Source organism: Natator depressus, chromosome 3, assembly GCF_965152275.1.
Source record: "Natator depressus isolate rNatDep1 chromosome 3, rNatDep2.hap1, whole genome shotgun sequence".
Taxonomy (NCBI): Eukaryota; Metazoa; Chordata; order Testudines; family Cheloniidae; genus Natator; species Natator depressus.
The window spans coordinates 156778152-156790638 of NC_134236.1; positions in this window are offsets into that span (position 1 = coordinate 156778152).

Sequence of the window (12487 nt, forward strand, 5' to 3'; positions counted from 1 at the left end):
AAAGAGTGGATGCATATTTGTTACCTCCAGGCATGGATGATTGCAATGTTCTATACAGTAGGTAGGGCTGACACCAAAGAGGCATTCACTACTAAGAGGGAAATTTGAGACCACCTCAGCCTGATTCCTATGCTGCACTGGCTCCCAGTCCAATGTAGGATCCCATTTAAGGCCACAAATGTACCGGGTCTCTCTTCTGTTGGGTGATTTACCACAATTGCTGTGATTCTCAAGCATACCAGGAAATAAGTGTTTGCGCTGCTCTGAAACTCTCAGCAGCTGGCCCATGCCTTTTGGTTCTCAAACACAGTGTGCTGCTTCAGCCCTGAATGAGAAAGCAACTACAAACAGGAAGTGATTAGCTAGTCTTCTTCAAGTAGGATCCCCAGGGGTGCTCCACCTGTACCTTTGATTGGCGATTTCTCATAGTAGTGTCCATTCAGCATGCGTGTCACTCAGTCTCATGCCCTGTGCCATTGTTATATAGCACTGCATGGGCAAACTGCCCTCAGTTCTTTTTCAGCTGCCTCAGTCATTAAGATCTCTAGAAATGTGCCGAGGACCGACAACTTCACCTCCGTTTTCTTCTGATGCTCCACCATTTCATGGTGAATTGGAGGAAGAGGATTCTGATAACTTTGCCTTGGTCTCCCAAATATCAGTACAGGGCTCTCCTACTTATTCTATAGACTAGAGGCCCCTTTCCAGGAGTCATCCTAATACTTCTGACCTGGCCCAGATAAACATGGTTTCCTTAGCTGATACAGCTGGCTGTTTACTCACTCACTGATCATTCTCCAGGCCACTCCACATCTACTCTCCCAGGAAGGCAGGAAGATTCTTCACCCCAATCTCAGAATTCTTTATCTCAAAGCGTGTCTGGTCAATGGCTCACTGGATGAGAAACAACCGGCCCAGAAGAGTAAAAAGAATATCGTTACACAGCAGAAAATGGTCTGTTCTTCTTCGAGTGATTGCTCATGTCAATTCCAATCTGGTGTGCGCGCGCTCCCTGCATAGCAGCGGGAAAATTTTTCCCCTCACAGTATCTGTTGGGTTGGCCTGGGTGCCCCCTAGGATCGTGCCTTCATGGCACTCAATATAGGGCCCTGCTGACCCACCACTCCCCTAGGTTTAAAGCCTGCAAAGACTGTGGCAAGTCTATGCCCAGGAGCGAAACCGCATGCTTCGTGTCTGAAGTGTTTGGGGGAGAGCCACCTGAACGAGTGCTGCAGGATCTGCAGGGGGTTTCTCCAGAGAACCCTTAAAGACTGGGAGTAGCGCCTTAAGATCCTTCTGATGGAGGCCGCGCGCAGTCCACAATTGGACCCTGGCTCAGCAGAGCCGACTCAAAGCACCTCCTCCTTGATGTGAAGTGCACCAGCGGCACGCAAACCAGTGCCGAGAAGGACTCCTCCACAGACCCTCGGCACCGCCACAGCTCTGCCGGCAAGATACAGGCCACAGGGAGACTCCAGTCTCAATCTCCAGTGCCCCAGAGGAAAAGGAGGCTGGAGAGGGTCCGTTCTTGCCCAGCCAAACCTAAAGAGCCTGCTGCCGTGAGACCCGAGTCAGGCCACACCACTGCCCCACTGCCTACCAGGGTCATGTCAACCCCTCCTGCTCCCACAGAGGGTTCAGTCGAGACCGGACCCCCCTGCTTTCTGGCCTGACACAGCCGAGAGCTGCAGCTGCCCTCCATGCCAGAGGCGTTTGAGCTGCTCGGGACTTGCTGGAGCTCACGCTGCCGTCTTCCTCCATAAGGTGTGACAAGTCTCTGGTGCAGATTCATCCACCGGTACCATCGAGGGGCAAGCCAGCAATGATGGTATGGCACTCCTCATCGCCTGTGTATCATTCCCCAGCACGGGCCACCCACACAGGGGACCTACACCTGTCCCCCAGTCCAAGGCGCCGATCACCAACACCTATGAGCACTGCTCCTCCATGGTCATCCTATTCGGAGTCATCGGAGGCGGACTTGTATCCTCCAGCAGAAGCAGGAGGACCAGGTCCCGGTGTGACCGCCAGCCCTACCCTGTGCCATGGCAGGCCCTGACCCAGTGGCCCTTCTGGACGCCCAGGGCATTTCACCAGACTCAGGGGTTGCACTCCACATCAGCGTCGGTGGCCTCGGCATCCTTTGTGCCACCACAGGTGGTGGCGGCCCCAGGAGCATCGGCGTTAGCGATGCCCCAGTCAGCCGCTGGGGCTCCGACACCAGCGGCACCCTCAGTGCCGATGTTTTTGGCACCGATGTCCGCAATATCCACAGCACCAGCACGAGTGGCCTCGGTGCCATTGGCCTTGGCACTGGTGGCTCCAGCTCCACCTGCGGTGTCTGCACCATTTCTCCCAGTGCTGGCGACACGGGGGCATTGGGCACCGCGAGACCACCTCGGACCAAGGACAGTGAGCAGGGCCCGCTTCCTGCAGGGCTCTATCTTCGTCCTCCCCAGACGAGGCGGTGGTGGGCATGTCAATGGCCCCGGCTTTGGAAGACAGCAGGATCTTGCAGCAATTGCTGCAATGGGTGGCACAGAACCTGGACATCAAGGCAAAGGAAGTGGTGGAGGATGCCGACTCTCTGCCCTCCTCACCCCCTCCGGACCTGCCTGCAATGCCTTGTCACTGATCAAGACCATCAGTGATACAACCAAGACATCATGGCAGACACCAGCCTCTTTTCCTCCCTTGGCAAAGAGGAATGAGAGGCGGAACTTCATCCCTTCCAAGGGGTACAAACATTTATATACCCACCCTCTGCCAGACTCCCTGGTCGTGGACGCAGCCAACCAATGCAAGTGCCAGGGCTACCAGGAGCCCTCCCTGAAAAACTGAGAGGCTAAAAAACTAGATCTGTTCAGGAGGAAGATGTATTCAACTGGTGAGTTGCAGCTCTGCATCTCAAACCAGCAGGCCATTGTTACCAGGTATAGCTACAACACCTCCGGAGCAATGGCCAAGTTTGTGGAGCTGCTGCTGCAGGACTCTCATGCAGTGTTTTCTGTACTGGTAGAAGAGGGCAAGCTCATCGCCCGTGCCTCCCTGCAAGTGGCCCTGGATGGAGCGGACGCAGCCACCCGCACTATGGCTACAGGGATAGCCATGAGGAGGAGCTCCTGGCTCCAGGGTCTGGCCTCCCCTACGAGCAAACCATACAGGACCTCCCCTTTTGAGGGTTCGGCCCTCTTTTCTGAAAAAACTAACACGAGGCTTCATCGCCTGAAGGACTTGAGGGCGATGAAGTCCATTGGCCTCCATGCCCCCGCTACACAGCAGAAACATTTTTGGCCATGGTTCTACCAGCCACACAGTAGGCAGGATGGTTCCTGGCAGAGGAACAGAAACAACAGGAAGAGGCCTCACCCTTCCTCAGTCCAGGGCTCTGGTCAGTCAAAGCTGTCTTCAGACCAAAAGTAGGCCTTTTGAAGGCACGCTTGAGGATGGCGTACCAGCACAGACACTGGATCCACCCAGCCTTACGTTCTTGTCCAGACTGTCCCCTTTCTACCCTGAATGGGCCTGTATTACATCAGACCGCTGGGTACTCTGCATAGTAGAAAGGGGATACTCCCTCCAATTCTCTGCCCTCCCTCCCTTCCACCCCCCCTTCCCTGTCCTCCTTCAGGGACCCTTCTCATGAGCAACTCCTAATAGAGAAGGTGCACTCGCTCCTAGCACTGGGGGCAGTAGAAGAGGTTCTTCAGGAGCTGAAAGGCAAGGGCTTCTATGCCCAGTATTTCCTATTACTGAAAGCCAAAGGTGGCCTCAGGCCTATCCTAGACCTGCAAGAGCTCAACAGGTTCATGAAGAAACTGAAATTTCACATGGTCTCTTTGGCCTCCTTTATCCCTTCCGTGGATCCAGAGGACTGGTATGCTGCCCTTGACTTGAAAGACACATACTTTCATATTGCAATCACACCACCCCAAAGAAGGTACCTCAGGTTTGTGGTGAACCGCAATCACTATCAGTTCACAGTCCTCCCATTCGGCCTCTCAGCGGTGCCTCAAGTATTTACCAAATGCATGGCAGTCATGGCCGTGTTCCTGTGCAGGCAACAGGTTCAGGTGTCTCCATACCTCGACAACTGACTGATCAAAGGCTGCTACAAGGAGCAAGTGGAGGCACAAGTCGGATTCATAACACCAACTTTCAACAAACTGGGCCTTCTCTTGAATGTGCAGAAGTCAACTCTGTCCCCGGTTCAGCAGACAGAGTTTATCAGGGCGGTCCTGGACTCCATGCAGGCCAGGGCGTACCTCCCAGAATCGCGGTTCCGGGCCCTGGGTGACGTTGTTCGAAGTCTCAGGCAGTTCCCTACCACAACTGCAAGGAGTTGCCTGAAGCTTTTGGGACACATGGCTGCTTGTACCTTTGTGGTACAGCATGCCAGGCTCAGACTCCAGCTGCTTCAATCATGGCTAGCCTCTGTGTATTGGCCAGTTTGGGACAGTCTGGACAAGGTCGTCACCCTGCCTCGCCTGACCCCCATCTCCCTCCTATGGTGGCTCGACCCGCAGGTGGTATGTGCGGGAGTTCCTTTCACCAGACCTCAGCTGTTCCTCTCATTGGTGACAGACACGGCAGCCTTGGGGTGGGGTGCACATCTTGGAGACCTCAGGACACAAGTCTCTGGTTTCAGGCAGAGCTTGCTCTCCACATCAACGTCAGAGAGCTGAGAGCAATCCACCTAGCACGCCAGACCTTCCAAGTTCATCTGGAAGGGAAATGTGTATCGGTTATGACGGACAACACCACAGCGATGTTTTATATAAATAAAGAAGGGGGTGCACACTCCTCTCCTCTGTGCCAGGAAGCCCTTGAGCTGTGGAACTTCTGTGTAGCTCATTCGATACACCTGGAAGCATCCTACCTCCCCCGAGTACTGAATGAGTTAGTGGATTATCTCAGCAGGTCGTTCCATGGCCACGAGTGGTCCCTGCTCCCAGATGTCACAAACTCAATCTTCCAACAGTGGGGCTCTCCCCAGATAGACCTGTTTTCCGCACGACGCAACAGGAAGTGCCAGCAGTTTTGCTCCTTCCTGATTCACAGCCCGGGATCCATCACGGTCGCTTTCCTCCTTCCCTGGGAGGGCCACCTCTTGTATGTGTTCCCTCCCCTCCCTCTCATTCACAAGGTGCTCCTCGATGTTTGAAGGGATGAGGCCTTGGTGATATTGATAGCTCCAGCTTGGCCCCATCAATACTGGTACACATCTCTCCTCGGCATGTCTGTGGAAGCCCCAATCACCTTGCCGCTCTTCCCGGACTTCATAACACAGGATCACGGCCATCTCCAGCACCCGAACCTCGAGTCGTTGCACCTCACAGCACGGAAGCTCCATGGCTGAACCCGAGGGAGCTCGCTTGTTCGGACCCAGTCAGGCAAGTCCTACTGGGCAGTAGGAAACTTCTACCAGGGCTACCTACTTGGCCAAATGGAAGAGATTTTCAGTCTGGTTGGCGCAACGTTGTCTGTGACTGACATTCGTGTCCATACCCCTTATACTGGACTACCTTCTCCACTTTAAGCAGCAGGGGCTGTCCATGTCATTAATAAAGGGTCACTTGGCCACCATTTCTGCTTTCCATCTAGGCACAGAGGGCCAGTCAGTCTTTTCCGACCCTGTGGTCAGCCATTTCCTGAAAGGTCTTGACAGGCTATACACATGTCCGGCAACCGGTCCCAGCCTGGGACCTCAATCTGGTCCTTCCTAGAATAATGGGGCCACCTTTTGAACCACTGGTGACATGTTCTCTACTGTACCTCTCATACAAGGTGGTTTTTCTGCTAGCAATAACTTCAGCCAGGAGGATATGCACGGCTGTAACATTGGAGCCTCCTTACACTGTGTTCTATAAGGACAAGGTTCAACTCAGGCCGCATCCAGCTTTCCTCCCTAAGGTTGTTTCCCATTTTCACATAAACCAGGACATCTTTCTCCCAGTTTTTTATCCTAAGCCGCACTCAAGCAGCAGGGAGCAAAAACTTCACTTGCTGGACGTTTGTGGGGCGTCAGCTTTCTACATTGAGTGAACCAAACTGTTCTGGAAGTCCATTCAGCTGTTTGTCATGGTCGCGGACAGAATTAAAGGGCTTCCAGTCTCCTCCCAAAGGATTTTGTCATGGATCATGTCTTGCATCCGGGTGTGCTACGACCTGGCGAAGGTACCAGCCCCTCCGCTTACAGCTCACTCCACCAGGGCGCAGGCTTCCTCAGCGGCGTTCCTGGCACACCCAGGAAATATGCAGAGCAGCGACGTGGTCCTCCATTCATACTTTCACATCGCATTATGCAGTTGCCCAGCGGGCCAGAGATGATGCAACCTTTGGCAGAGCGGTGCTCTAGTCAGCAAACATTTAAGCTTCAACCCCACCTCCAAAATTTAGGCTTGGGAATCACCTGATTGGAATGGACATAAGCAATCACTCGAAGAAAAAATGGTTCCTAACCTTCTCGTAGCACTTGTTCTTCGAGATGTGTTGCTCATGTTCATTCCAATACCTACCCTCCTTACCCCTCTGTCGGAGTAGCTGGCAAGAAGGAACTGAGGGGGTGGCGGGTCAGCAACGCCTTATATTGAGCGCCATGAAGGCACGACCCCAGGCCGACCCGATGAATATCACAAGGTGAACATTTTTCCGGTTGCCGTGCATGCGGCATGAGCACGCACCTGATTGGAATGGACATAAGCAACACATCCTGAAGAACATGAGTTACAAGAAGGTTAGTAATCATTTTTTCACTTTACATACTCTCAAAAATGGATAAGATTTGTCTACCGGTGTGATCGCAAACATACTCCACCGACAACCTCATCGCTGCCAGAGATACAGGACTGTATTCTATCACTCAAAAGCTCCGGGCTGTTGCAAAGCTCCATTAGAGTCCCCGTAGCAGCCATTATGGCTTTCCATGCTCCAAGAGAGTTACCCCATTTTGCTCACCTAACAACAAGGGAGGTTCCTCAAGGGGCTCGGAAATCTCTTTCTACCAATCAAGTGTCATAGGCCAGTTTTGGACCTCAATCTGGTTGTTAAATGTGTTACAAGACTACAATTTGAACCACTCCTCCCTTTATCAATGAAAACAGCATTCCTGACAGCCATCACATCGGTGTGATGGGTTGGGGAAATAAGGCCCCTTATGGCATATTCCCCTTTTGCAATATTTGTTAAGGATAAGGTCACGTTATGACCACACCCCAAATTTCTAACAAATTTCCTATGAATACTGTATTAACAAACCCATTCACCTGCCAATTTTCCATCCTAAATCTCACCTATATAGACGAGGCACTGTTACACACCCTTGACATCAGGAGAGCCCTGGTTTTCTATCTTGATAGGACTAAACCCTTCAGAAAGACTCCCAAATTGTTTCTCTTGCTCGCAGATAGAACAAAAGATTCTGCAATCTCTAAACAAAGACTTTCCAAGTGGCTATCTGACTGCATTAGTTTTTGCTACGAATCTTGTAATCAGAGAGGACGTGTGGGGGAGCGGGCAGGGTCGGCCCTCCCCCCAGATTTGCTGCTTGGCTTGTACTGAGCATGCTCACACAGACTGAGCATGCTGAGTAACACTGCTAAAGCAGCTGCCCTCACTCCGGCCCCCCCTACCCCCTCCCTCACACACTCTGTCCAGGTCACCTCTGCTTGTAATATTCAAGCACCTTCTGACTTAGGAACTCATTCTGCGAGGTCCATTTCCATCTCTACAGCCTGTCTCGGAAGTGTTCCCAGCATTGAAATATGTAAAGCCGCAACTTGGGCTTCTGTACGTATATTTGAACACTATGCAGTAGCTCACGACTCTGCTTCCAATACTGTGTTCAAATTGGCTGTACTTTCTTCCATACCGGACTCAACTCCAAAGCCCTCTCCACCTTAGAGGGAACTGCTCAGTAGTCACCTAGAGTGGAGCACTCATGGGGACACTACTCAAAGAAGTGGTTACTCACCCTGTGTAGTAACTATTGTCCTTTGATGAGTCCCCATGGATGCTCCACTAACCACCCTCCTTCCCCTCTCCTTCGGATGTTTCTGTTATAGGGCTTCGCTGTAGAGAAGGAAATGAGGGCAGTTCACCTGTGCAGTGCTATATAGCAATGTGATGGGGTACAAGACTGAGTAACGTGCACTGGCAGAACAGACACTGCTATGAGAAATCTCTGATCAAAGGCGCAAGTTGCACAAGCGCACCTAGAATGACGCACCCACGGGGAGTGGCGGACGACACATCTCAAAGAACCATAGTTACTGCACAGGGTGAGTAACCACTTCTGTGCTTATTTGTCTCAGCTTCCTTTTGTGACACTGCCCTAGTAAGGAGTTTTGTAATCTTGAAACCTGTTCAATGGGAATTGGGCTAAGACTATTAACTTTTCTCCTCGAAACAAGCCAGCAGCCTGGAGCTAGTTTTCCCGTTTGTGCCCATTTTGTACCAGTAGTGCCCTAGCTTATATGGGTATTGCGACGGTTTGGGACATCTCTTTACAATTGATGCATTCTGATTAATTTAATGACCTTTATGTATAACTATAATCCTCAGTGTATCGAATCAGACATTAGCCAGCAAAGACTGGCCACAGAACAATTAAAAGAGTAGTTAACATTGAATGACTCTGCCATGGCAGAACAATGTATATGCTAAAGAGATTGGCCAAGCTAACGGAAGTTGGTTCTGCCCAGGTTGCCGGTGTAGTAGCATAAACTGCTCCCTGGCAGAATTTCCTAATGTGACGGCTGCAGTTTGTGCCACTACACTGGCAGAGAGTTTGGGCTGGAGGAGCCTGAGGAAAGGGGAACAAAGAGAGGTGTTAGACGCTGCTTTGAAAAAGGGCCTTGCTCTTTGAGCTGGTGTGAACCTGTTGAGTGCTACCTGAGCAAACCAAGGAGAGATCAGCATGGATTAAACAGCTGAGTAATCATTGCAGATGGCGTTCATTTCAGTTTCATGGCACAGTTCCAAGATCGGAGGAGGAGGAAGAGTGAGAGTCTGTGTGTGGCTGGCTAAAGGGTGACTTTGACCTGAGGAAACACTGACTAGATAGCCCTCCTGGACAGAAAACCACAATGTGGTGTTTTCCTAACTGCACCCTGCAAAGATGAGAACAGAGAGGAGGGGCCATTGTGTCTTGTGCTCATTTACAAAAAAAATTAAATCCTGGCAAGAGAAAATAACTCTGTTTTGTTTGTTCAGTGGGCTACTCTTACTCAGTGCTGCCCTGTGACGGTAGCTCACCCATAAATATGCTCTGAATCCCTCTTGGATTCCAGGTGCCATATTCATTTGGGGGTGCATTATTTATAATTGGTACAGCTCTGAGGTATGGCAGGGTTGGATTAACCTTTTGTGGGCCCCAGCACCAACCATATTTGTGCGCCCCTATGTAGTCAGTGTGGGCCTGGTGTGGCGGTGCCATAGTATACCCGGTATTGAGTCTCAGAGACATTTTTCATTTTGATCACACACCTCTACATGACTATATGCATTGCCATACACAGCTCCCTCAGCCCCCAGTTTTTCTCATTGAGCTGTACGTCCATGTGGGTATACCAGTGGCCACAGTGAGCAGAACTTCCAAAGTGATCAGGGAAACTCTCCACAGATTTATCTCCTTCCTCATTCAGACCTTCTATAGCCATGTCTCCAGCACCACCCTATGTCACCAGTTGCCGTATGTGGTCTTAGTCTCAGCTCAAAGTTCCAAAGCCAGCAGATACCTGATCAATTCTGACAAATCCCTCCCTCAGCACCCATCCTGCCATTTAAGCAAGCCACTTGCAAACACCATTTCCCCAAAGTGAGGACGTAGCCCTTGGGAATCTGAAGACACCAGCCTTTCTCCCTCTGCTCCCATCTACATGATAGTCTACTACCTGATCACCACTGCCTCTCCCCATACTTTTTTCCTTTCTACTTTGGACATGCTCCCCAACCAGCTGGGACTATTCTCCCACTGCAAGCCTGACCTGCTTCCTCTTTCTCTGCTCCCCTTGACATTCCTTTCCTACTGGTGACCTCTGTTCCTTGGGGTTAACTCCAGTTTCTTTATCTGCTCTAGCTTAATGGCCCCAGTAGTCAGAGCCACCTGCAGCTTCTCTGGCTATAGCTATAGGGCCAATTGCCAGAGGCCAGCCTTAGATAGCTACAGCTACTAGTCAAGGGAGGGGTGGCTATTCCAAGGCTGAGCATGCTTGAACCTTGCAACGGCAGCACAAGGGACTCTAAATCCTCAGCGCTGGCCCTAGGCAGCTGCAGACCCTGCAGTTATGCACTTCCCTCCTCTAGGCCATGGTATTAAGTACCTGAGATGCCAATCACTTGCAGCAGAGGCCACCAATTCCCATGCACCCCTCAGGTAGCACATAGTCATGCAGAAAGTGCAGCCTGAATGATTTTGGAGGCTGGGGTGCCAGGAGTTCCCCATCCCTGAGCAGCAGCTCTGCAACAAGCTCACATGCCCCCCCTCCGCTGTGGGACCAGGACCCTGTGTATAACCAGTTCTGTCCAAAGCCTCTTGAAGTGAGTGGAAGTCTTTTCGTTGTCTTTAATGGGCTGTGTATAGAAGCAAAGGACCTTATTCTAGACTCTAGGAGCAAAGTGCATTCTGTGCTGCACTGGTTTACTATTGTAACAGGAAGGTCTCACATGACCGAGTGAACAAGCAACACCTCCTACAGCACCTTTTTCAGAGAGGCTTCCCACCCAATTACTAAATGTAAACCTGCTTCGCTTACCAGGGCTGAAAAGATCAGGACGTATGGTCACAAAAGCCAGGCACTTCTGAATTCAGCAGGAATTTTGGATGTGCACAGAACACAGACAGGACTGGTTCGCGCATGGTTATAGAACTGCAGTAAAGTGGAGCAATGTTCAGTTTGTGTGATTGGAGGATATCTGGATCCATATTATAAGACTATCCTACATAAATGAGGAAAAGCTGAGGTGTGTTTATTATTCTTTTGTTCCACTCTGCGTTTCTATGGGGAATTTGCCAATGTAATATTACTGTCTTCCTTTTAAACAAACAAAACGAAAAAAAAAGGGTAATAGCTGTTGAAAATAGCAATTCCAGTCCTAGTTAGCACTGGGAAGACCCCAGCATTTGTTGCTCAATTTTATCCTACTTTTTCTACAGCGAATTACAGTGGATCAGCAGATTTGATTTGGGAGAAATGAAGTAACAACTGCCCAAATTGAGCCTGAGCACTCCTGAATTTTGAGGGTGTTCAAATCTGGAAGGCAAGTGCTAGACTCCCTTTCTGAATATTAGGTACATCTGGAAAGGAAAAGTCAATTTCTACTTTCATTGCTCAGAAGTGGAAGTCCTCCTGTACTGTATCTGAAGCTGCCTGGGTCCTCCTTCCCCTCCCTTACTTTTCATTTTAACGTCTGGTGGGATCCACATACCTCCCTTGACAGATTTCAGAGTAGCAGCTGTGTTAGTCTGTATCCGCAAAAAGAAAAGGAGTACTTGTGGCACCTTAGCGACTAACAAATTTATTTGAGCATAAGCCTCCCTTGCTAGGCTTCAGATAGAGAGGTGCACTGTCCATTTAGTCCATCCAGTTCCTTCTTTGGGGGCGGCCAGGCGAGGTCATACCAGCATCCCTAATTCAGTCTGGGGAAGTCTTCTGAGGGTAATATCTGGGCCAAAGCCTTCTACTCCTTGTTCCCCATTCACAGTGCCACCCCCTTCTAGCAGCCAGCTCTCCATTCACAGCAAGCTGCAGTGCATTGGGTCTCACAGCTACCCCACTCCCTACCCCTCCCTTTCCTGTTGCTAGCGGCCAAAGGAATGCTGGGAAATGTAGTTCCTTCCCTGCTCCAGGGCCAGCACTATAGGCAGGGAGCTGGCCAAGAAACTACAGTTCCCAGGGCCCCATGGATTCTCAGCTCCCAGGCTGGATCCCTGCAGCTCTGAAGCTCCATTTCTGCAGCCCTGCAAAGGGGGGAGGAAGTGAGTGTTATGGGCTCCCTTCTGAGCTTGGGCCCGGCGCCATGGTAAATCCAGTACTGAGGCACGGTTGTTATATAGGGAACGTCTGTCATGTAACCAAGGTTGCTGATTGGTCTAGTCTTCACGACAACCTCAGGTGTTGAAGCAGTTCACGACCTCACCCCTCTACCCCATCCTGTCACACAGGGTTTCCTGGGGGAGACGACACATACCCTAACCTTGCCTACCTACCTTTTGCTGTTTGCAAGTAAGATTGCTCATAGCCTTACCTGCCTCCTGATACCTTCCCTCCCAGGGATCTTCAGGAGGAGGGTATTTCCTGGTGTCTCACCCCCAGTCTATTAAACTGTAGGATCTTCAGGGAAGTGTACTAGGCCCAACCCCCAATGTTAAACTGCAGGGTTGTTGAAGAACTCAGATACTATGGTAAAATGGGGGGCCCTAAGTACCGTAGTTATTCTATAGATCGGGGTGGCCAAACTGCGGCTCAAGAGCTGCATGTGGCTCTTC